General features: G+C 42.5%; 1 protein-coding gene across 1 annotated transcript in view; it reads left to right on the top strand.

Moving 5' to 3' along the window:
* Positions 1 to 27,776, top strand: part of LOC126091891 (ATP-binding cassette subfamily G member 4-like) — a 311,475-nt gene that overhangs the window by 237 nt on the left and 283,462 nt on the right. The window lies entirely within an intron of this gene.

Below are 27,776 nucleotides of genomic sequence, written 5' to 3'. Positions count from 1 at the left end.
GCTGGATAGTAGTCGAGCACCCATATACCAATACGCCTCCTAATGTATAGTGTACTTAGCTGTTAAGGTCTATCTGGTTTCAAAACTCTATTTGCATTCCGATATGAGCAACATTTACGAAATAACTTATGCACTGTCAATGAAGAAGAAAGCTTTCTATTTACTGCCAAGTTTTTGGAACGTATCTGTAACTATTATGGTACCTATAGCATTCGCCAGAGCGAAATTTTACGGTGATTCAGTGTGATTTTCTTTATAGTTGCATACAGTGATGACTTCAACCTAATAGGAAGAGTAAATTTGCTGAGTCTCAGAAGGGCTGCTGCAGCAACAAGTTCGATTTTTAACTTTTTTAGTCTCCTGTGAAAGCATGAAATGTTATTTTTTACGGAAAGATTGACACATAACGTGACGCAATCATATGCTACACTGCAATGAAAGCTTTCTGTTTACTGCCAAGTTTTTGGAACGTATGTGTAACTATTATGGTACCTATAGCATTCGCCAGAGCGAAATTTTACGGTGATTCAGTGAGATTTTCTTTATAGTTGCATACAGTGACGACTTCAACGTAATAGGAAGAGTAAATTTGCTGAGTCTCAGAAGGGCTGCTGCAGCAACAAGTTCGATTTTTAACTTCTTTACTCTCCTGTGAAAGCATGAAATGTGATCTTTTACGGAAAGATTGACACATAACGTGACGCTATTGTATCTAGTGTAAAAATAACTAGAATGTGTAAACAGTAGATCTAAGTATATTATGTAGAAAAAGATAAGGAGAAAGGGGAAGTAATAATCACCGGTGCAAGAACATTATTGGCACTGCGTTCGCAGGAATAGACAATTTTCTATCGATATGACATAAGGAGAACAAATAGGTCCTAAAATAGTATACTATTTTAAGTAGGTGTTACCTTACATTAATACAGAAATAAAACAACGGAGGTAACCGATTCGAAGTTAAATAAAGAAAAGCAATCATTAATGTCGTGTCACTCATCCAAATAAATATCGATAGCTATATGTAAAAAAGCTATCCATCGCAGCTAAACCTTTTTCAGCAGATCGAATTCTTTACTGTGTAACAAATATTCTTTATAATGGTATTTCAAATGAAACGAGATAGCTGTCATATACCGATAGTTATGACTTTTTCTTAATGACAGATAAGTAACAATTACGTGTGGCATAAAGTCCATGGAGTGGTAGGAGAGAATAAGAGCTGGCACATACCTCCTCCAGAAATCTGAGTGTAGTGTTTTTATTCTTTACAGAATTCTCACGCATTTCTAGAAATCGTTGTCTGAACTGTATTTTTAGCACTCCCAAGTGCGACGGGGAACATTGAGGCTTAGCAATTACTGCATAGCTTGAGCGTGTATGGGGTCGGGCTATCCACAGTAAAATATAGCTTCCTTGACGCGACGGCGGATTCGGCGCTACTCTACAGTCTTGGCGCAAGTGAACATTGTCAAAGTACTTAAATAAATCCCAATCTTTTCTCGGTCGCTTCCTTCTGCAGTCGTCACCCAGCAGCAGTTAGAAACGTAGCGCAAAATACGTCACTGTTGCAGTATTCCTGCGCGACATTCATTCTCAAATGTCAATTCCCATGAGGATAATCCCTTCCTCTGCTGCACAGCTTGATCTCGACAGTAATTTACAATTTGTCCATAAAGAAAGAAGATACATCTAGGCTGCTGAGCCTATATCCAATCCTACACGGCATGCGACTGTAGTAGATTCTGAAAACACATCAGTGCTGTACTGTGAGTGTATTCGTCTATACTTCATCTATAGACCCTAATACGTCAGCCTAAAAAAAAAAAAAAAAAAAAAAAAAAAAAAAAAAAAAAAAATCATTATCTATCATTATCCCTTCTTGAAGTGAGAAAAAGAAAGTATGGAATTTCGAGAGCGAAAAGATGTTCTCCTCAGGAGCTGGGCCCATATCAAACTGTTGGGAAGTGTAATGCAGGACTATATGCAGACTAATTTACGGATTGTGTAGCCATATGGGCATGAATGCGCAATAATATCTCAAACTGGATAGTCGAGCACTGTCTTGGTTCAGTTATAGGCTTTTAAGATCAGATTATATCGGACAATTTGAGGGTTATTGTAGATGTTTTCCCACATTTACCTCAAATACTGGCGCTGGCTTACAAGTAATCCAGATAACCCAAAAAATGCAGCTTTCAAAACACACTTTGTTCAAATTTTATCACACAGATCGACGTTAAAAAATAAAAGACATGAAAAAATGCAATTAATCAGATCAGACGTCAAATTTCGGAAGCAAAAAATGTTATAGATAGCATCAAGAGTTGAATAACCGTTTTTTAGAGTTCATTTTCTATTTCTCCACTTTGAGGAGTCTGCGTTGCTGGTACACAGTATCCTCAATCGATCTGATTCTTTTTGTATATTTCGATTTTTAATTTTCAATGTCAGCTTAACATTATTGGAATATAAAAAAAATACTCAGAACTGGACAGTTGACCTGTCACAAAAACCTAAAAAGACCTGAACATCTTGGTCTGGCGAGTGGAAATGAGGCAATTTTGAGAGAATGACAGTGATGTGGACACAAAGGAAAGCTAAACAAAACTCAAAAATGTACATTTGATCCTTTCATCCCTTTGCTGGTCTTCCAAGCGTATTTTACCTTGCGAAATATTTTGCCAGAATTGTAATGGTAATCCTGACTACTCCATTCGCAACAGATGGGATGCCCATCTTTACCGATTTTATTCAAACTTTTCGTTCGTATCAAACATTTTCAGCCCTTCCTAGTATTGATATTTCCTTTATAATCTAACTTTGTGTACCCTGCTATGAGGAATTTCACTTCAATGGCCTATAATATTATTTCATCTTTTTTTTCATTATCCAAGATTCACCCCCACAGAGCAATGTTGACACCGACATGACTCAAAATTAAGGCAAGTTTCTGTTCTTATCTTATTTTGGAGAGATCTTCCTATGGTGCCGTTTAGGTACCCTAATCTCTGTGATCTTGTTTTCTGTTACTGTTTGTTGCTTTACTTTTTTCTGAAGATTCTCTAGCTTTAGTTCCTGACTCGTTGGTAGGAAAGAAGGTTAGGGTTTAATGTCCAATCGATGAAGACGTGTCATTAGAGACTGAGCACAAGATTGGGTTGGGGAAGGATGGGAAGAAGATCGATCATATCCTTTCAAAGAAACTATTCCGACATTAGCTTTGAGCTGTTAAGTGAAATCGTGGAAACTGATGCCCGAAATACTAGTCGTGTATCTTACCGCTGCACCATCTCACTCGGTAAACTCGTCGAATACGCTGGATTTAATTGCATGAGGATGTAATTTCAGATCGTTAGTGGACTGAAACAGGGGAACGGAATACAAAAGAGGACGAATTGGTAGCTTTTAATGATGATTATTGAAGGCAGTGGAGGATCAAATAGATAACGAGACAAGGCCTATTAGAAATCCTTAGTAACGTAGGAGATACTGAATTTAATTGACGAAAGAAGAGGATACGAAAAGAAGCAGAATACAGACGTCTAAAAGCAGGAAATCCTTGCGGAATAAAGAAGTGTCTGTGCCTATATTAATATCAAAAAGAGATCGGATGGCAAGCCAGCACTAAGCAAGATTGGATATATACACTACTGGCCATTAAAATTGCTACACCACGAAGATGACGTGCTTCAGACGCGAAATTTAACTGTCAGGAAGAAGATGCTGTGCTATGCAAATGATTAGCTTTTCAGAGCATTCACACAACGTTGGCGCCGGTGGCGTCACCTACAACATGCTGACATGAGGAAAGTTTCCAACCGATTTCTCATACACGCAGCAGTTGACCGGCGTTGCCTGGTGAAATGTTGTGTAAGGAGGAGAAATGCGTACCATCACGTTTCCGACTTTGATAAAGGTCGGATTGTAGCCTATCGCGATTGCGGATTATCGTATCGCGACATTGCTGCTCGCGTTGGTCGAGATCCAAAGACGGTTAGCAGAATATGGAATCGGTGGGTTCAGGAGGGTAATACGAAACGCCGTGCTGGATCCCAAAGGCCTCGTATCACTAGCAGTCGAGATGACAGGCATCTTATCCGCATGACTGTAACGGATCGTGCAGCCACGTCTCGATCTCTGAGTCAACAGATGGGGACGTTTGCAAGACAACCATCTTCACGAACAGTTCGACGACGTTTGCAGCAGCATGGACTATCAGCTCAGAGACCATTGCTGCGGTTGCCCTTGATGTTGCATCACAGACAGGAGCGCCTGCGATGGTGTACTCAACGACGAACCTGGGTGCACGAATGGCAAAACGTCATTTTTTCGGTTGAATCCAGGTTCTGTTTACAGCATCATGATGGTCGCATCCGTGTTTGGTGACATCGCGGTGAATGCACATTGGAAGCTTTTATTCGTCATCGCCATACTGGCGTATCACCCGGCGTGATGGTATGGGGTGCCATTGGTTACACGTCTCGGTCCTCTTGTTCGCATTGACGGCACTCTGAACAGTCGACGTTACATTTCAGATGTGTTACGACCCATGGCTCTACCCTTCATTCGATCCCTGCGAAACCCTACATTTCAGCAGGATAATGCAGACCGTATGTTGCAGGTCCTGTACTGCCTTTCTGGATACAGAAAATGTTTAACTGTTGCCCTGGCCAGCGCATTCTCCAGATCTCTCACCAATTGAAAACGTCTGGTCAATGGTGGTTGAGCAACTGGCTCGTCACAATCGCCAGTCACTACTCTTGATGAACTGTGGTATCATGTTAAAGCTGCACAGGCAGCTGTACCTGTACATGCCATCCAAGCTCTGTTTGACTCAATGCCCAGGCATATCAAGGCTGTTATTATGGCCAGAGGTGGTTGTTCTGGGTACTGGTATATCAGGATCTATGCACCCAAATTGCGTGAAAATGTAATCACATGTCAGTTCTAGTATAATATATTTGTCCAATGAATCATCTGCGTTTCTTCTTGGTGTAGCAATTTTAATGGCTAGTAGTGTATATCCGAATGGGGTGGAAATTGGTGGAAGTGATGTACGTGTACATACAAGCATATGGTCGCAATTTTAGAAAAATTGGATGATTTATTCAAGAGAAAGAGCTTCACAAATTGAGCAAGTCATAACACTTTGGTCCACCTCTGGCCCTTATGCAAGCAGCTATTCGGCCTGGAATTGATTGACAGAGTTGTTGGATGCCTATCTGAGGGATATCGTTCCAAATTCTGTTCAACTGGCCCATTAGATCGTCAAAATCTCGAGCTGAATGGAGGACTCTACCCATAATGCGCCAAACGTTCTCAATTGGGGAGGCATCTGGCGACCTTCGTGGCCAAAGTAGGGATTTGCAAGCATGAAGACAAACAGTAGAAACTCTCGGTGTGTGGGCAGCCATTATCTTGCTAAAATGTGACCCCAAGATAGCTTGCATGAAGGGCAACAAACGGGGTGTAGGATATTGTTGATGTACCGCAGTGCTGCATTGGCACCGCATATGACGATCAAAGGGGTCCTGCTACGAAAAGAAATAGCACCCTAGATCATCACTCCTGGTTGGCTGTATGGCAGGTGGCAGTGAGGTTGGTATCCCATCGCTGTCCGGGCCGCCTCCAGGAACCTTGTGGCTATCGTGGGAGCACATGGCACAGCATACTCTGCCGTCCATGGTGACCGCACACCCTACTAAGAGGCATGTCCCACCTTTTGTAACGTCCAGGGGACCATCATAAATTGCGATCACTTCACTGTAATTATTGTTTTTGAATAAACGTTTCCTCTCTATTCCTATCGTTGTCTATTTCTTTCTTTTACTTTCCATACCACAGTGTGGCAATTCTTTCTATGTATGGTCCAAGTTCCATCAACCTACCTTATATGGCAGTCAAACATTATGTGAACGTTAAAATGAAAGGGAGGTAGATGGAAAAACGTAAGTAAACTGTTTTATTATTTCACAAGTAATAAACATGACTTTTAATACATCTATCCTACTGTAAGATAAGACTGTCACTGCCTTCATGGAAAAAGTTCGTGGTTGTCTACGAAACCACGATTGTACCCTGTCATGCAGGCCGACGGTCACGAATGTCTTTCTTCACGGCTACAAAAATATGTAAATCGCATGGGGAGAGATCGGGACTGTGTGGAGGATGTTAAGAGCTTCCCGGCGAAACTTCTGCAGTGTAGTCGAAACAACGTTGGCCATATGTAGGTGGGCATTTTCCTGCAAAAGAATGATGCTGTCCATCAATATTCCAGGGCGTTTGGACTTGACATAACGCTTCAATTCTTGAAGTGCCCGCACACTATATTTGATTAGATTTAGTATCATTCCAATTGATCCGTAGTGAGGAGGTCCACCATGATGTAGAACATGTCAGAAAAACAACAATACATGACATATATTTACAACTAAAACAAATAAACTAATGTACCATTCCACAGGTCCCAAGCGGAATGATCGTCATTTTTTAATGAACACTATGTAAAAGAGTCATTTAACAAATACTAATGCACTGAATTTAAAATAAAAAAGTTTATATATTTATTTATAAGGTAATAAACATGTAATACAACTACTATAATACTTATTTGCAATGAACACATTACTGCAATGAAATGGTGCGAAAGTTAGATTGTACTTACACACACACACACACACACACACACACAGACACACACACACACACACACACATATATATATATATATATATATATATATATATATATATATATATATATATATATATATCAGTTGGTTTTACTGAGAAATTCATCAATGGATTTGGAGTTGGCCACCAATAAATCCTTTAGGCGTCTCTTAAATTGAATTTCATTGGTTGTTAAGCTTTTTATGGCTGCTGGCAAGTTATTGAAAATGTGTGTTCCTGAATAATGCATACCTTTTTGTACAAGACTAAGTGACTTTAAATCCCTGTGAAGATTATTTTTATTTCTAGTATTGATTCCATGAATTGAGCTGTTGGTTTGAAAAGTGATATATTTTTAATGACAAATTTCATTAAGGAATAAATATATTGGGAAGCAGTTGTTAGTATCCCTAGTTCCCTAAACAGGCTTCTGCAGGATGTTCTTGAGTTCACACCACCTATAACTCTCACTGCACGTTTTTGTGCCTGGAAAACTTTAGCTTGGCTTGCTGAATTACCCCAAAAAATAATCCCATATGACATTATGGAATGAAAGTAAGCATAGTATGCTAGCTTTTTCATTTTTATATCCCCTATGTCTGACACAATTCGCATTGCAAATAGAGATTTGTTAAGACGCCTCAGCAGTTCTGTGGTGTGGTCCTCCCAGTTGAATTTATTATCAAGCTGTAATTCCAAGAATTTAACATTGTCCACTTCTTCTATCTTCTTGTCATCGTATGTGCGTTAATTGGGACAGCGTGTTCCAGAAAGTCAATGTGCAGCAGGCCCCTGCTGTCAAAGAAAATGGTCATATGACTTTTCCAGAGCGAGTGTACGTGTTGTTTCGAGTACACAGCAGTACTTTCGCTTGACATAGTTTCGTCAACATAGTTCCGATCTCTCCCTATGCGATTTCCATATTTTTGAAGCCCTCATTCGACATAAAAGGCCGTCGATTTGCTTTGCGTGAAGAAGTGCACGCCTTGGTACCATCATGGTTCCATAGGCAACTGCAAACATTTTTCCACGAATGCATTGACCGTCTTGTCTCACAGTGGGATAAATGTGTTAACAGTTATGGCAAAAATAAAAAGTTTATTTACATTCTTCCATCTGTCTCGTTTTCATTTAATTGTTTCTTGTACTACTACATTTACAGCATGACCGTTTCAGTTATTGTCTTTGCCGCTCTCTCTCAGAGACCCTTGAAATTCAGTCTGTAACCGTGCTGCTGCTACGGTCGCAGGTTGGAATCCTGCCTCGGGCTTGGATGTGTGTGATGTCCTTAAGTTAGTCTGGTTTAAATAGTTCTAAGTCTAGGGGATTGATGACCTCAGATGTTAAGTCCCATAGTGCTTAGAGTCATTTTAGAGATCCTTGAAAATTTAGCGTTTGTACTTCACACATCCTTAGAGCTTAGGCTCAAATTGAGTACTTTAGACACTACATGTTTCACAAAGTGGCAAAATAGCCACTTTGCCTGACAGGACCAGGCAAAGTGGCCGCTTAGTTTTCAACTGAAAAATAAAGGATAAACAACTGTTTTGACAAAGAACTAAATATACAAAATTATATCAAAAAGAATCATATGATTTGGCACATCTATATTTCTGAAACTAATAACCATATGCAATGAATTTTGTTTTTTGATGAACAGGAAACTCAAAAAGTTGTTTTTCATACTTTTTCACAGATGTTCAATATGCCCCCCTTGAGATGCACGGCAAATGTCAGTGGAATATTCAAATTCTTCTCACAATGTTTAGCATGTCTTGAGTTACAGATTCCACAGCTGCTGTTATGCGATGTCTCAGTTCATTCATTGTTGTTGGTAATGGAGGCACATAAACATAGTGGAATATTGCCTCGTCAATGAACACTAAGCATGGAAGAAAACTGCCGTCCTCCATCTTGCCAGGAACGAAGTTACAGAAATCCACACGTTGTTCTCTGTCACCTTCACAAAGAGCTTGCAGTACCTGAATTTTGTATGGCTTCACGTGTAAACTTCGACGCAACACACGCCAGACGGACATTGGGGGTACGTTGATCTGTCGAGCTGCACGGCGAATGGATTTCTGTAGACTTCTTGTTAAACTATGGCGGATGCGTTCGACATCTGTGTCAGACACTCGGGGACAGCCCGGCGATTTGCCTTTACACTAACAACCTGTTTCTCGGAATTGTTCATGCCATCATCTAAAGTTCTGTGCTGTAGGAGGATCAACACCATACCTAGTACGAAAGTCACGCTGAACGATTATTACCTACCCGCACTGCGCAAAACATGGAACACAAAATGCTTTCTGTTGTCCCGACACCATTTTTAGTAGAACTGAAGTGGGCGCACACTGCTGCTACCTGGCGGGAACCAAGTAAAACTCGAGAGTTTCCGCTTTCCAACAGCATGTTATTCATACAACCTGTATTTTACTGTGTAACATAAAAGTGAAGCTGTGTACCTCAACTCCTGTACAGAGTTCGTGGGTTCAGAGAGAGCATAACTGGCAGTAAATCCACTGCTATTCTGGCCTTTAATTTGAAGATTTTTCTTCACAGTACATGCACTCTCTCTCTTCATAATTGTCAAAAAGAGCTTTTCTTTGGTCATGTTTCCTGCTCGTCACACTCTTCTTTTTGCTGCCTTTCTTCACTTCAGCTGCTTTCTGTTTTTCGTTCTCTTTACTTTCTTTTTCTTCTCATTTTTTTTATTTGCCACTTATAGGTCATTGTTATAAGGACTTGCTGTGGAGCCCTTCTTTCGGCCACTGCTTTTACGTTTTCCCCCTGTACAAAGTGGCCAAAGCTACCGCCGGGATGGCAACTTTGCCAGCATTGACAACCCTCTAATAACATCACTGAAAACTCTAACTAAAGTAGGATTAAGGAGTCAAGATATGATACTTTGAATACAATTTCATTAAAGAGACGTAAGTCACATTCCCTCTCCATGATAAGTATACAAACTGACCACTTACGTTACATCAGGATAACTAAAACCCATAAAAATTATTATAACTCTGAGGAGCAGCACAGCAGATGGATTGGACTCCATAGGGTGACAGGCACTTTTCAGCCCGCAAGACCCAACAGCCACACTGCCTGCCATGGCAATTTTGCCCGGTCTCCCCTACAGGTCTGTTCGTAAGAATCTCCTGGGCGTGAGAAGAGAACTGCACAGAAGCTATCAGACCTACAGAAAACCGATGCATATCTGTGGATGGAGCTCCTCGACAAGGTTTTAACTCATACTACATCGAAAAAGTTCTAAGAAAGGCAGCACGTTTTGTATTATCGCGATATATGGGAGAGAGTGTCACAGAAATGATACAGGATTTGGGCTGGACATCATCAAAAGAAAGGCGTTTTTCGTTGCCACGGAATCTTCTCACCAAATTCCAATCACCAACTTTCTCCTCCGAATGCGAAAATATTTTGTTGACACCGTCCTACATAGGGAGGAACGATCACCAAAATAAAATGAGGGAAATCAGAGCTCGTACAGAAAGATGTAGGTGTTCATTCTTTCCGCGCGCTGTACGAGATTGGAATAATATATAATTGTGAAGGTGGTTCGATGAGCCCTCTGCCAGGCACTTAGATGTGATTTGCAGAGTATCCATGTAAATGTAGGTGCTCAATATGGGCACAGCTTGTGACACGTCAAACGTCAATAAGTGCATGCGGTTCATAGATACCAATTGTCAGGGGAGGCGCATCAGCAGCCCACTTCGCAAATCTTTTCATTGAGTTGCAATATATCATTATAAGAAGTCTGTTAACCATTAGCAGGCTTCCCTTCACCATTGGGACATTAATATACGCAAATAAAACAGTTTCTCTGTCAGCCACTTGTTTATTTTGCCATCACGGATTTCGATGACTCACATCATCATCTTCAAATGGAGACCTGTTTATTTACATAGCTGGTGTTGGTGAAAAGTACAGCCATCTTTTCACAGGCAGAGCAAGGGCAGTGTAGGTTATGTTGTGTCTTTTGTGAATGATGAAAACAGTTTATTTAGAAAAGGCACTTCTGAGATTAAAAAACATGAATTTCTGGCAGTGAATTTTTTAACCTCAAAAGTGCCTTTTCCAAATAAACAGTTTTAATCATTAGCAAAAGACACAACATGACCTACACTGCACTTTGTCTGCTACTGAGAAAAGACGTCTGCACTCTTCAGTATCGCCAGCTACGTAAATAAGCAAGTCTCCACCAGACCCATATTCAAAAAACTGTCAGTTCTTCCTCTTCCTTGCATTTTTATCTATGAAACATCAGTTTTCATCAAACAATATATCGATAGACACCCAGATATCTTATTAAAAATTGAAGATATACATGCACACAATACAAGGCAAAAATCTGACCTTCATGTGAAACAGGTGAGAACATCATTGTGCCAAAAAGGCACACTACATACTGGGATAAAGATTTTCAATAATCTACCTAAACATATTAAATCAATAGGTAAACTCTGTAGTTTTAAGGCTGAAGTAAAGGCATATTTAATTGATCATTGCTTTTACAGTCTGACAGAATATATAAAAGCCAAACAACAAAAATAAAGATGCATTATTAATATTCTACTTTGTATGTTGCCTGTAATGTTCGTTGTATTTATGAATCTGTGCTAAATTACTTCAATATCTAGTCCTTAGGATTGCAATACAAACTGTATTTTATCTTGTAAATACCTAACCATGTCCAATATCCTTGTATATATTCTATACGTATAGGATTTGAAGGACTAAATAAATAAATAAATAAAGACGATGGTGTGGACCATCGAAGCGTGTAGTGGCAAATTAAACAAGTGACTGACGCAGAAATTGCTGTGTTTTGCATTTACCAACAGTCACAGCCCTCGTGATACCGCCCTTTCTGCTATGTAGCAACCTTGCCCCTTCTGGACGAAATGTTCATATTGATACGTAGCAATAATAGGCAGTAAATTCCCACTGATTCTCAGGTAGTCAAATAGTTAAATGCAGCAGGATACTGACCTGTGCGCGGATTGCTGGGTAGCTCATTCTAGAGATGGGCAGCAGCAATCGAGAAGGTGTCTCAAAATGTTCCTGTTTTATAGTTGGGCACAGTTAGAACAGTACGAGAGCTATTCAGAAAGTAGGGAACGTTTCCGTCTGACGCCGCTAGGCGCGCGCCGATCGCGTGTTCGGCAGATCAGTCGGCATCCATCCATGACAGCGGTAATGTCTCTGCGCGTCTGGTTTTTTCGATATTCGAATTTGAAATGTGCGCTGCAATCGAAAATCCCGCCATTTGTGAGGTGCGGCCTGTGCTACGGTTTTTGTTGGCAAAAAACCTAAAACTTATAGAAATTTATCGTGAACTGTGCGAATTGTACGGAAACAACGTAATGAGTGAATGTTCGGTTTAAAAATGACCGAACCAACGTTCATGATGAAGAGAACAGTGGCCACCCGAATATTGTGACTGACGATCTTGTCGCTATAGTTAATGAAACGATTTGTGAAAACTGTCGCTTCACAAAAACGGAGCTCGCTTTCTTTTCCATAAATTTCACGGATTTTGTTGTTTGAAATTGTCACTCAAAAGGTAGGCTACCACAAATTTTGTGCACGATGGGTGCCCAAAAATGCTTACAGAACACCGAAAAGAACAGCGAATGGGGGGCAACGTTGACATTTCTGGAAGCCTACCACAAACATGGAGATTCATTACTGGATCGAATCGTAACCGGTGACGAGACTTGGGTGAAACACGTCAATTGCGAGACAAAATTACAGTCCATGGAGTGGGGGCACGCAAGGTCCCCCAAAAACCAAGAAAATGTTTGCAAACCTTGTCAGCAAGGAAGTCGATGGCGACAGTGTTTTGGGATAGGCAAGGTGTGCATCTTTTTGATTTTCTCGAACGTGGGGCAACCATAAATTGTGCCCAGTACTGTCAAACTTTGCACAGCCTTAGAAGAGTAGTTCAAAACAAACGCCGAGGCAAACTGACGTCCAAAATTTTGTTTTTGCATTACAGTGCCCGACCTCTCACGGCAAACCGCATTAAAGAACTCCTTAATTCATTCAGATGGAAAATTTTCCCTCATCCACCCTACAGCCCTGATCTTGCACCAAGCGACTTCCACTTGTTTCTCAAGATGAAGAACTGGCTTGCAACGCAGCGCTTTGATGACGACACGGAACTCCAGGCGGGCGTGACTCACTGGCTGAAGTCTCAGGCGGCAGAACTTTTCAAAGCTTGTCCACCGCTATGATAAGTGCCTTTGGTGACTGTGGAAAAGTAGTATGTCGGTCGCTCTTTCAGATGTATATAATAAAATGTGTTTCTTATACTTAGCTGTTTTTTAATGCCAAAACGTTCCCTACTTTTGAATAGCCCTCGTACAAAGCGAAACATTGTGTTGCGGTTATGACGAGATAACATTACTTAATCTGCGACACGAGCTACTGAGGAGCTCTCACACTGAGACCCGTTTTCTAATACATAGTTATGGTACTCACTTAACTTGTCTTGCCACATGCCACAATGTTCCTAACTGGGAGTATAAAGGCCCCAGGTTACGATCGAAGTTGTTAAATTCGCTGTTTATAGTCCACGAGTTTGTCAAACAAGTGCTCAGACGTACCTACAAAGTTTGTCAAATTTAACCTCATCTCTGAGGCAGCTGTCACACTGTGCGTATCATGTCGCAGAGTATTTGACACTAGTGGGAATGCCTACCACTGTAGATAATGTATTTCTTGCTTTGTCTTTATCACTGTAGATAAATAAGAAAAATAAAATTCACTGGTCCAGTGAACGGCTGAAATTGAGAGTTACATATATGCATGAAAATCTGCTTAAGGAAACATTACACTCAGAACATGACGATTACATCAACTTTCTTCGAATGGACAGTCAAAATTTTGATAACAATTTAGAATTATTTCGCATTCACATTGAAAAAGAAGACACATTTATATGAAAACCTATTCTCTTCTACTTGGTTGTCTTATGAAATTTCATTATAATATCAGAAGATGATGATGAGGTCCCGTACTCCGAAGAGCGTAGGGAACGATGCGGGAAACCTGCATCGCCGACTAGGTCCTAGCGTAGGTGGTTTGCCATTGTCGTAATGGGGATGAATGATGATGAAGACAACACAACAACACTCAGTCATCTCGAGGCTGGAAAAATCCCTGACCCCGCTTGGAAACGAACCTGGGACCCCGTGCACGGGGAGCGAAAACGCTGCCGCAAGACCACGAGCTGCGGACTTACAATATCACAAAGTGGGGACTACATACTGAGGTAAAAAAAATAGTCATGGGATGCCTCCTAATATCGTGTCGGACCTCATTTTGCCCAGTGTAGTGCAGCAACTCAGAGTAGCATGGAATTCATCAGTCGTTGCAAGCCCCCTTAAAGAAATATTGAAACATACTGTCTTTGTCGCCATCCATAATTGCGGAAGTATTGCCGATACACAATTTTGTGCACGAACTGACCTCTCGATTATGCCCCATAAATGTTCGATGAGTGGCCAAATGAAATGGTAGTGTGGCATTGATGGCCGGGAGGCCCCATCCGGGTAAGTTCAGCCGCCGGGTGTAAGTTTATTTCAGGTAACGCCACATTGGGCGACTTGCGCGTCGTTGATGATGAGCTGATGATGACAGCACAACACCCAGTCCACAAGCGGAGAAAATTTCCAATCTGGCCGGAAATCGAACCCGGGTATGCAACCATGTTAGCAATCAGCACCACGTTACCACTCAGCTAATGAGGTGGACAGGAGCCAAATGAATGGCTGCAAATAGTCAACAAGTAGCCGAACAACCATTTCCAGTCAATGATCGGTTCAGTGGACTATAGGACCCAGTCCATCCCATGTAAAGACAGACCACACTGTTATGAAGGCACCATCAGCTCGCACAGAGCCTTGTTGACAACTTGGGTCCATGGCTTCGTGGGATCTGCGCCACATTCTAACCTTGCCATCAGCTCTTACCAGCTGAAATTAGGACTCATCTGACCAGGCCACGGTATCCAGTCGTCTAGGGTCTAACCGATGTGGTCACGAGCCCAGGAGATGCGCTGCAGGTGATGTGCTGTTAGCAAAGGCACTCAAGTCGGTCGTCTGCTGCCATAACCCATTAACGCCACATTTCACCGCATTGTCCTAATGGACACATTCGTCGTATGTCCCACATTGATTTCTGCAGTTATTTCATGGAGTGTTGCTTATCTATTAGCGCTGATACCTTTACACAAACGCCACTGCTTTCGGTCGATAAGTGAAGGGCGTCGACCACTGCGTTGTCCGTGGGGAGAGGTAATGCCCGAAGTATCGTATACTCGGTAGACTCTTGAACTTTGGATCTCGGAATATTGAATACCTTAACGGTTTCCGAGATGGATTGTCCCATGCGTCTAGGTCCAACTGTCATTCCGCATTCAATGTCTGTTGATTCCCGTCGTGCGGCCATAATCACGTCGAAAACCTTTTCACATGAATCACTTGAGTACAGATGACAAATCTGCCAAAGCACTGCCCTTTTATATCTTGTGTACGCGATTCTACCGCCATCTCTATATGTGCATATCGCTATCCCATGGCTTTTGTCACCTCCGTGTACACCTCTCGCACGTTGTATGTAAGATATTGATTTCTTTCTTAACGTCTTCCTGTGTAATTTATGGCTGGGAAAGACGCAACACCTTTTCTGTTTTGGTGACTGCCAGTGCTATTTTGATTTTAGCCTTGACTCTTTTTTTCACAATTGTGGAAACTCGCGATACAGTGAGGTAAATTGTAATAAAACTTTTACTCGCTGGACATGCGGAGCGAAACATGAACAACGTCCTCCATTTTGTCAAATCGGCTGCCAGTCAAACTTTCTCTTAAACGCAGTCTATGTTTGACAATCACTTCAAACAACCTGCGCATTTCAAATATTTGACAAAACTATTGAAGTTCCTACATCTACATATACATGGTTATTCTGAAATTCGCAGTTAAGTACCTGGCAGAGGGTTCCTCGATCCACCTTCCAAGCTATTTCTCTTTCGCTCCACTCTCGAAAAGCGCGAGGCTAAACGAGCACTTAAATCTTTCCGTGCGAGCTCTGTTTTCGATTGTTTAGTTATGATGATCCTTTCTCCCTATGTAGGTAGGCGCCAACGAAATATTTTGGCATCTGGCGCAGAAAGCTGGTGATTGAAATTTCATGAGAAGGTCCTGCCGCAACGAAAAACGCCTTTGTTTCAATGACTGCCACCCCTCTTCGTGAACCATATCTCTGCAACTCACTTCCCTGTTTGGCGGTAATACAAAACGAGCTGCCTTTCTCTGAACTTTTTCGATGTCCTCTGTCAATCCTCTTATGCGAATCCCAAACCGCACAGCAATACTCCAGAAGAGGACGTACAAGCGTAGTGTAAGCAGTCCCTTTAGTAAACCTGTTAACATTTTCTAAGTGTTCTGCCAGTGAATCGCAGTCTTTGGTTTGCCTTCCCCACGACTTTATCTATGTGATCGTTCCAATTTAAGTTTTTCGTAATTGTAATCACTAAGTATTAGTGAGATTTACAGCCTTTAGATTTGTGTGACTTGTTGTGTAATCGAAATTTAACGGATTCGTTTTAGTACTCACGTAGACGACTTCATACTTTTCATTATTTAGCATGAATTGCCAGTTTTAATACCATACAGATATCTGCTCTAAATAATTTTGCAATTGGTTTTCATCATTTGATGAGTTTACAAGACGGTACGTGATAGCATCATATGCAAACAATCTAAGAGGGCTGTTCAAACTGTCGCCTAAATCTTGTATGTATGGGAGTGAGTCAAATGAAAACCTTAAATATTTTTTTTAAATATTATTTATTTTGCAGAAGTGGTACAAAGCCGTATCACTTTTCAACATAATCTCCCCCAAGCTCAATGCAAGTCCTCCAACGCTTACAAACTGCATAAATTCCTTTAGAAAAAATTTCTTTTGGTAGTCCGTGCAACCACTCATGCACCGCGTGGCGTACCTCTTCATCAGAACGGAACTTCTTTCCACCCATTCCGTCTTTGAGTGGTCCAAACATATGGAAATCACTTGGGGCAAGGTCTGGTGAGTATGATGGATGAGGAAGACACTCAAAATGCAGGTCTGTGATTGTTGCAACTGTTGTACGGGCAGTGTGGGGCCTCATTGTCATGTTGCAAAAGGAGACCTGCTGACAGCAACCCACGTCGCTTTGATTTGATTGCAGGCCACAGATGATTTTTAGGAGATCTGTGTATGATGCACTGGTGACAGTGGTCCCTCTAGGCATGTAATGCTCCAAAATGACGCCTTTTTCGTCCCAAAAGAGAGTCAGCATAACCTTCACTGCTGATGGTTCTGTTCGAAACTTCTTTTGTTTTGGTGATGTGGAATGGCGCCATTCCTTGCTCGCTCTCTTCGTTTCTGGTTGGTGGAAGTGAACCCAGGTTTCGTCCCCAGTAACGATTCTTACAAGGAAGCCATCACCTTCTCGTTCAAAGCGCCGAAGAAGTTCTTTACAGGCATCAATACGTCGTTTCTCTCATATCAGGAGCCAGCTGCCATGGCACCCATCTTGCAGACACTTCGTGAAACTGGAGCACATCATGCACAGTGTGGTGTGCTGACCCATGACTAATCTGTAAATATGCTGCAATGTCATTCAATGTCACTCGGCGGTTTTCCTTCACTATGGCTTCAACTGCTGCAATGTTCTGTGGAGTCCCAACTCGTTGTGCCTGACTTGAACGAGGAGCATCTTCTAATGAAGTCACACCATTTGCGTACTTCCTACTTCATTCGTAGACTTGCTGCTGTGACAAACATGCATCGCCGTACTGAACCTTCATTCGTCGATGAATTTCAATAGGTTTCACACCTTCACTACGCAAAAACCGAATAACAAAAAATGGTTCAAATGGCTCTGAGCACTATGGGACTTAACATCTGAGGTCATCAGTCCCCTAGAACTTGGAACTACTTAAACCTAACTAACGTAAGGACATCACACACAGCCATGCCCGAGGCAGGATTCGAACCTGCGACCGTGGCAGTCGCGCGGTTCCGGACTGAAGCGCCTAGAATCGCTCGTCCACTGCGACCGGCACCGAATAACAGAACGCTATTCTTCCCTGGTGCAAGTCGCAAGTGGGGCTGCCATCTTTATACTGATACTGCGACGGTATGTGTGCATCTGCACTATGCTGCCACCTACAGACCATTCTGCTCGCTGTTTGTAGCACGCTTACCAACTTACAGGATAACGGCGCGAAATTTCGATTTGTTATTACAAATTTAAGGTTTTCATTTGACTCACCCTCGTAGATCAGGAACAGCAGAGGGCCTATAACATTTCCTCGGGTAACGCCACATACACTCCTGGAAATGGAAAAAAGAACACATTGACACCGGTGTGTCAGACCCACCATACTTGCTCCGGACACTGCGAGAGGGCTGTACAAGCAATGATCACACGCACGGCACAGCGGACACACCAGGAACCGCGGTGTTGGCCGTCGAATGGCGCTAGCTGCGCAGCATTTGTGCACCGCCGCCGTCAGTGTCAGCCAGTTTGCCGTGGCATACGGAGCTCCATCGCAGTCTTTAACACTGGTAGCATGCCGCGACAGCGTGGACGTGAACCGTACGTGCAGTTGACGGACTTTGAGCGAGGGCGTATAGTGGGCATGCGGGAGGCCGGGTGGACGTACCGCCGAATTGCTCAACACGTGGGGCGTGAGGTCTCCACAGTACATCGATGTTGTCGCCAGTGGTCGGCGGAAGGTGCACGTGCCCGTCAACCTGGGTCCGGACCGCAGCGACGCACGGATGCACGCCAAGACCGTAGGATCCTACGCAGTGCCGTAGGGGACCGCACCGCCACTCCCCAGCAAATTAGGGACACTGTTGCTCCTGGGGCATCGGCGAGGACCATTCGCAACCGTCTCCATGAAGCTGGGCTACGGTCCCGCACACCGTTAGGCCGTCTTCCGCTCACGCCCCAACATCGTGCAGCCCGCCTCCAGTGGTGTCGCGACAGGCGTGAATGGAGGGACGAATGGAGACGTGTCGTCTTCAGCGATGAGAGTCGCTTCTGCCTTGGTGCCAATGATGGTCGTATGCATGTTTGGCGCCGTGCAGGTGAGCGCCACAATCAGGACTGTATAAGACCGAGGCACACAGGGCCAACACCCGGAATCATGGTGTGGGGAGCGATCTCCTACACTGGCCATACACCACTGGTGATCGTCTCGGGGACACTGAATAATGCACGGTACATCCAAACCGTCATCGAACCCATCGTTCTACCATTCCTAGACCGGCAAGGGAACTTGCTGTTCCAACAGGACAATGCACGTCCGCATGTATCCCGTGCCACCCAACGTGCTCTAGAAGGTGTAAGTCAACTACCCTGGCCAGCAAGATCTCCGGATCTGTCCCCCATTGAGCATGTTTGGGACTGGATGAAGCGTCGTCTCACGCGGTCTGCACGTCCAGCACTAACGCCGGTCCAACTGAGGCGCCAGGTGGAAATGGCATGGCAAGCCGTTCCACAGGACTACATCCAGCATCTCTACGATCGTCTCCATGGGAGAATAGCAGCCTGCATTGCTGCGAAAGGTGGATATACACTGTACTAGTGCCGACATTGTGCATGCTCTGTTGCCTGTGTCTATGTGCCTGTGGTTCTGTCAGTGTGATCATGTGATGTATCTGACCCCAGGAATGTGTCAATAAAGTTTCCCCTTCCTGGCGCAATGAATTCACGGTGTTCTTATTTCAATTTCCAGGAGTGTATTACTTCTGTGTTACTCGATTTCTTTCCGCCAATTATTACAGACTGTGACCTTTTTGACAGGAAACCACGAATCCAGTCGCAAAATTGAGACCATATTCCGTATGCACACAATTTAATTAGAAGTCGCTTGCGAGGAACAGTGTCAAAAGCCTTCTGGAAATCTAAAGATATGGAATCAATTTGACATATCATGTCGATAGCACTCATTACTGCGAGAGAATAAAGAGATAGTTGTGTTTCACAATAACGACATTTTCTGAATCCGTGTTGGTTATTTGTCAACAAATCGTTTTCTTCGAGGTAATTCATAATTTTCGAGCATAGTATACCTTACAAAGTTACATTTCTCTGTGCTGTCGATTTTCCACGACCATGTGATTATTTTTTGGAGTACAAGGAGTCCCATTGTATGTTGTCACCGACGTGCCAGACTTAATCACGAGCTACTCTATATCACAATAGATCATTAAAAATGAAAGTTACTCCTGTTTTCTCGGCGCGATTCATTAGTGGTATGCTTCCGGATGTTTAGGCGAGTTGCTGTTTGCATTTTATGCAAAATATTTTGACGACCGATCCAGTTGTCATCTTCAGGTGCTGCTAGTTCTGCTGCTATGTGTAGTAGCAGCCACAAACCATCACGTCAATGTTCGATAGTTAGTTACTTCGTTTCGTGTTCCATGGATCATTTTGCACGATAAATAGTAGTGATATGGAACGAGTCCGAGTCGTTTTAAATTCAATCGCAAATTAATTTGTATGTATGGCTACATGCTGAATATTTCTAAGGGTTCTTTTTTTTTTAAGAAAAAAAGATATACAGATGTGAGTTAGTAATTCCTACCCACCACTTTTTACACATTACAATAACAGAATTCTTCTACGGAACAGAAGGAGTTGTCAAGTAGAAACTTTCTCACTTTGTTTTCAAATTTTACTTTGCTGTCTCTCAGACTTTTTATATCACTGGGTAAGTTCTCCAAAATTTTTGTGGCAGCATTGTGCACCCCTCTTTATGCTAACGGCAACGTTAATGTGGAGCAATGAAAGTCACTTTCCTTCTGGTGTTGTAATTATGTACATCATTGTTCCTTCTGAACTCTAGTGGATTATTTGCAACAAACTTCATGAGGGAATAATTATACTGTGAAGCAGTAGTCAGAATGGCCAACACCTTAAACAGATGTCTACCAGATGATCGCATGTGAGCTTATCATATTATTCTTACTGCATGTTTTTTGAGCTATGAAGACATTCTTTCTTAAAGTTGAGTTATCCCAGAACATTATTCCATATGACATTACTGAACAAAAATATGCATAATATGTAAACTTACTCATTTGTCTCTCCCCGAGATTTTCAATGATTCTAAGTGCAAAAGTGGCTGAACTATGTTGTATTAGGAGTTACAAAATGTGCTTTTTCCACTTTAAGTTCTCTTCGAGCTAGACACCTAGTTTCCACCCTGTTTATTATTTCCTTACTATATGTTACACTCGTCATTTGCGTAGTCCTCTAGATGCGCAGAACTGAATATGTTGTGTCTTTTTAAAATTGAGGACGAGAGAATTTGCAGAAAACCAGTCAATGATAGTTTTAAGAACTTTCTTTACCATTTCTTCTGTTTCTAAATGTACGCTTGGATAACAATACCAGCGTCATCTGCAAAAAGAACTAATTCTGCTCGTTATATATTAGACGGGAGATCGTTTACATATATGAGGAACAATAGTGTATATTATGCTAAAGATCGTTTACATATACAGGGTGTTTCAAAAATGACCGGTATATTTGAAACGGTAATAAAAACTAAACGAGCAGCGATAGAAATACACCGTTTGTTGCAATATGCTTGGGACAACAGTACATTTTCAGGCGGACAAACTTTCGAAATTACAGTAGTTACAATTTTCAACAACAGATGGCGCTGCAAGTGATGTGAAAGATATAGAAGACAACGCAGTCTGTGGGTGCGCCATTCTGTACGTCGTCTTTCTGCTGTAAGCGTGTGCTGTTCACAACGTGCAAGTGTGCTGTAGACAACATGGTTTATTCCTTAGAACAGAGGATTTTTCTGGTGTTGGAATTCCACCGCCTAGAACACAGTGTTGTTGCAACAAGACGAAGTTTTCAACGGAGGTTTAATGTAACCAAAGGACCGAAAAGCGATACAGTAAAGGGTCTGTTTGAAAAATTTCAACGGACTGGGAACGTGACGGATGAACGTGCTGGAGAGGTAGGGCGACCGCGTACGGCAACCACAGAGGGCAACGCGCAGCTAGTGCAGCAGGTGATCCAACAGCGGCCTCGGGTTTCCGTTCGCCGTCTTGCAGCTGCGGTCCAAATGACGCCAACGTCCACGTATCGTCTCATGCGCCAGAGTTTACACCTCTATCCACACAAAATTCAAACGCGGCAACCCCTCAGCGCCGCTACCATTGCTGCACGAGAGACATTCGCTAACGATATAGTGCACAGGATTGATGACGGCGATATGCATGTGGGCAGCATTTGGTTTACTGACGAAGCATATTTTTACCTGGACGGCTTCGTCAATAAACAGAACTGGCGCATATGGGGAACCGAAAAGCCCCATGTTGCAGTCCCATAGTCCCTGCTTCCTCAAAAAGTACTGGTCTGGGCCGCCATTTCTTCCAAAGGAATCATTGGCCCATTTTTCAGATCCGAAACGATTACTGCATCACGCTATCTGGACATTCTTCGTGAATTTGTGGCGGTACAAACTGCCTTAGACGACACTGCGAACACCTCGTGGTTTATGCAAGATGGTGCCCGGCCACATCGCACGGCCGACGTCTTTAATTTCCTGAATGAATATTTCGATGATCGTGTGATTGCTTTGGGCTATCCGAAACATACAGGAGGCGGCGTGGATTGGCCTCCCTATTCGCCAGACATGAACCCCTGTGACTTCTTTCTGTGGGGACACTTGAAAGACCAGGTGTACCGCCAGAATCCAGAAACAATTGAACAGCTGAAGCAGTACATCTCATCTGCATGTGAAGCCATTCCGCCAGACACGTTGTCAAAGGTTTCGGGTAATTTCATTCAGAGACTACGCCATATTATTGCTACGCATGGTGGATATGTGGAAAATATCGTACTATAGAGTTTCCCAGACCGCAGCGCCATCTGTTGTTGAAAATTGTAACTACTGTAATTTCGAAAGTTTGTCTGCCTGAAAATGTACTGTTGTCCCAAGCATATTGCAACAAACGGTGTATTTCTATCGCTGCTCGTTTAGTTTTTATTGCCGTTTCAAATATACCGGTCATTTTTGAAACACCCTGTATGAGGAAGAATAGCGGACCTAAGTCTGACCCTTGGGGGATCCCATACGTGATTTCTCGCCAGTCAGAATTACGTCCCTGGACTATAATGGTTGAATTACTAGGTACAGCTTTCTACATTCTTTTCGTTAGATATGATATTATGCATTTGGTTGGCTTTACCATGAATCCCAGAACACTTCAATTTACCTAGAAGAATACTGTGATTCACACAATCAAAAGCCCATAAATAGATCGCAGAAAATACCAACTGATGCTATTTTATTATCTAATGCCTGTAAAATTTGGTGAGCGAACACATAAATGGCATTCTCAGTAGAGCAACTCTACTGAAATCCAAACTGTTATTTCCTGAGGCTGTTATTGTAACTCATGTGAAATACTATGCTAGAATACGCAACCTTCTCAAAGATTTTGGAAACTTATGTGAGAAAGAAATTCAGAACAAGCAAAGGCCTTTTACAGGGCTGTCCCGTGTCATCATAATTATTTAAAATCTATATAGATATTAGCCTTAGAACATGGTCTTGTAAATGTAATAGTATGGGATTAGAAATAAGAGATGGAGTTTACCTACATCATTTATTGTTTGCTGATGATCAAGTAGTCGTAGCACAAGATGGGGAGGATGCTATGTGCAATCAACTAGCAGTAGCATACAAAGCTTGGGGTTTGAAGATTAATTACCAAAAAACAGAATACTTGACTAATGATTCAGATGAGCTATACATTCAAGGAAAAAAAATAAAAAAGATAAACAGTTTCTGTTATTTGGGATCCATTTTAGAAATCGAGGGAAAATCGGAGTCAGAAATCAATAAAAGAATTAGTAGCGGACGGAGGGTCACTGGGATGCTTAACTCAATCTTATGGAGCAGTAATGTAATGAGCAGAACTAAAAACATTAATATACAAATCCATATTAGGGAGTGTGGTTCTGTATGGAACGGAGACCTGGACAATTAACATGAAGCACATTAAAAAATTACAAGCTCTAGAGATGGACTTCTGGAGAAGATCGGCATGAATCTCCAGGAAAGAAAAGATACGGAACACCGAAATAATGAGGAGGATGGAAATAAAAGAAAAAATATATGACGTAATGGATAGGAAAAAATTACAGTGGTACGAGCATGTACGACGAATGGAGAAAACCAGAATACCAAAATTGATACTGGAGTGGGAACGGGAGGGGAGAAGAAGAGGACGACCTATGACCACCTGGCTACAAAATAAGAGATGGAGAATGGGCGCAGAGGAAGAGGATACACAAGATCGAAACACCTGGAGGAATATTTTGAAAATATAGTTTAAGAACGTTTATTGTTTGTATTGTAATTTCCAAGTGAATTATTATGTTGGAGATAAGCCTCTGTAATGAGGAAAAGCTCAAAATAATAATAAAATGTGAGCAGTGGTGCAATCAACCATTACAACATAAAAATTGGTAACACAGTTTGTGATATCGCTACACGCGTCGAAAGAAGAATCCTTGTGCCAAGTTCTCCACTGAAAAGTATGTTAAGAGTGATACAGCAGGAGTGTCATTGAAGAAGGCGTAGAAAATTTCAATCAGGACGGACGGCCCATGGTTTAACATAACCTCTCCAGTTAAAGTCCAGCATTTTAGCATTGTCACTTCGCTTGTCGGCTGCCTAGCGAGCGGTTCCGCAGGAAGATCTGCGCTCTCGCCTCACTCAAGGACTTTCTCTTGTGCTCGTTGACTTTTTCCTCTCCGCAGTCGCCGTCGCTTTCGACGTACGCTCGCCACGTCCCTGCAGCGTTCCGCTGCATCAGCAAGAGTAGCATCAGTTACAGAGGTTAAACGCTAATACGCAAACGTGTAGACCATTCTTTGGCTTAAACATTTTGAGAGGGTGACTATCAACAGCCGTCAAGTAATGAATAAAATGCATGTTTGACCATCGGCTGCTTTTATTTTAAACCCAAGTATCAACCGGTTTCAGTCATGGACCATCTTCACGGGTAAGGATTAAAATGGTTTAAGCCACCACATTACTGGTTTAAGCCACCACATTACATTTCTCATTACTTAAATAATACGTGGAGCATGTCATGAACATCAATATACGATACATGACTTTAGGCATCAAACATACCAATGTATGCGCTCGCAATGCAGTGTGGTTAGCCAATCTCGAGCATTTTACTCGCAAATGTACATGGACACTAAGATATCAGTCATATGCAGCGCGAGTCTAGTTTGGCATGGTCACTGTTTTCGAAATCAGTAGAGGTCTCCGTAGAGATTATTGCGTTCCAAATACAGTACATCCTTACGACTGTATTTGTTCCCTGCAGCAGATGAATGTCAGTGACACTAGGCTTTAGTATCACCTGTACATGCCACTTGTTGTTTTAGCAGTGACTTTCTTTGGGCGATATTGCTGGCCTGAGTGGCCGAGCGGTTCTTGGCGCTACAGTCTGGAGCCGCGCGACCGCTGCGGTCGCAAGTTCGAATCCTGCCTTGTGATGTCCTTAGGTTGTTATTGTTGTGGTCTTCAGTCCTGAGACTAGTTTGATGCAGCTCTGCATGCTATTCTATCCTGTGCAAGCTTCTTCATCTATCCTGTGCAAGCTTCTTCATCTCCCAGTAACTACTGCAACCTACATCCTTCTGAATCTGCTTAGTGTATTCATTTCTTGGTCTCCCTCTATGATTTTTACCCTCCACACTGCCCTCCAATACTAAACTGGTGATCCCTTGATGCCTCAGAACATGTCCTACCAACCGATCCCTTCTTCAAGTCAAGTTGTGCCACAAATTTCTCTTCTCCCCAATCCTATTCAATACCTCCTCATTAGTTATGTGATCTACCCATCTAATCTTCAGCATTCTTCTGTAGCACCACATTTCAAAAGATTCTATACTCTTCTTGTCCAAACTATTTATCGTCCATGTTTCACTTCCATACATGGCTACACTCCATACAAATACTTTCAGAAACGACTTCCTGACACTTAAATCGACACTCGATGTTAAATTTCTCTTCTTCAGAAACGCTTTCCTTGCCATTGCCAGTCTACGTTTTATATCCTCTCTACTCCGACCATCATCAGTTATTTTGCTCCCCAAATAGCAAAACTCCTTTACTACTTTAAGTGTCTCATTTCCTGATCTAATTCACTCAGCATCACCCGACTTAATTCGACTACATTCCATGATCCTCGTTTTGCTTTTGTTGATGTTCATCTTATATCCTCCTTTCAAGACACTATCCATTCCGTTCAACTGCTCTTCCAAGTCCTTTGCTGTCTCTGACAGAATTACAATGTCATCAGCGAACCTCAAAATTTTTATTTCTTCTCCATGGATTTTAATACCTACTCCGAATTTTTCTTTTGTTTCCTTCACTGCTTGCTCAAAATAAAGATTGAATAACATCGGGGAGAGGCTACAAACCTGTCTCACTCCCTTCCCAACCACTGCTTCCCTTTCATGTCCCTCGGCTCGTATAACTGCCACTGTACAAACTGTAAATAGCCTTTCGCTCCCTGCATTTTACCCCTGCTACCTTCAGAATTTGAAAGAGAGTATTCCAGTCAACATTGTCAAAAGCTTTCTCTAAGTCTACAAATGCTAGAAACGTAGGTTTGCCTTTCCTTAATCTAGCTTCTAAGATAAGTCGTAGGGTCAGTATTGCCTCACGTGTTCCAATATTTCTACGGAATCCAAACTGATCTTCCCCGAGGTCGGCTTCTAGTAGTTTTTCCATTCGTCTGTAAATAATTCTTGTTAGTAATTTGCAGCTGTGACTTATTAAACTGATAGTTCGGTAATTTTCACATCTGTCAACACCTGCTTTCTTTGGGATTGTAATTATTATATTCTTCTTGAAGTCTGAGGGTATTTCGCCTGTCTCATATATCTTGCTCTCCAGATGGTAGAGTTTTGTCAGAACTGGCTCTCCCAAGGCTGTCAGTAGTTCTAATGGAATGTTGTCTACTCCCGGGGCCTTGTTCCGACGTCCTTAGGTTAGTTTGGTGTAAATAGTTTTAAGTTCTAGGGGACTGATGACCTCGGAAGTTAAGTCCCATAGTGCTCAGAGCCATTTGAATCATTTGGGCGATATTATTTAGCGAGAGGAATTTAGGACGAATTGTTCCCAACAGTGAATGCCATAATACTTATTTCTTGAGTTTAGCTGTTTTCAATATAACTGGTACTAGCTGAGTACCCAGCGTTGCCTGGGTATGAGTTTGTTCCAGTCCTCTATTAGTCGATCTCCTCCTTCGCCCACCCCCTCTCTGTCCGTCTCATCCTTCACCCCCTTTCAGTTCCTCTCCTCCTCCCTCCTTTCTCTGTCCATTTCCTCCTTCGCCTCTCTCTATTGATCTCCTCGTCTTTTCTTTCCTCCTCTCCCCTCTCTATTTCTATCTACCTCTCCTCCATTTCTCTGTCCATTTCCTGCTGCCCTCTCTGCATCTCTCTTCCTCCCCCTCTCTCTCCATCTCCTCCTCTTTCCTTTCTCTGTCCAGTTCCCTCTCTCTATCGATTTCCACTTCCCCCTATGTTTGTCCACCCCTCCTTCCCCCTCGCTGTCTGTCCATCTCCTCCTCCCCTCTTCTCTTTCCACGTTATCCCGCTCACTCTAATAGGACGCTGGTGGCTCTGAATCCTACAGTATATCTTTCCAGATCGTAACTAGGAGGAGGAGGAGTTTATAGTGTTTAACGTCCCGTCGACAACTAGGTCATTAGAGACGAAGCTCAAGTTCGGATTAGGGAAGGATGGAGAAGGAAGTCGGCCGTGTCCTTTCAAAGGAACCATTCCGGCAGATGCCTTAAACGGTTTAGGGAAATCACGGAAAATCTAAATCAGGATGACCGGGCGCGGGTTTGAACCGTCGGCCTCCCGAATGCGAGTCCAGTGTGCTACCCACTGCGCTACCTCGCTCGGTAGAGATCGTAACTAGTCTCCCCACATGAACCATGGACCTC

The sequence above is a fragment of the Schistocerca cancellata genome, chromosome 7 (assembly GCF_023864275.1).
Source record: "Schistocerca cancellata isolate TAMUIC-IGC-003103 chromosome 7, iqSchCanc2.1, whole genome shotgun sequence".
NCBI lineage: Eukaryota > Metazoa > Arthropoda > Insecta > Orthoptera > Acrididae > Schistocerca > Schistocerca cancellata.
Note: the sequence above shows the minus strand (reverse complement) of the source record. Positions and strands in the feature narration are given on the sequence as shown.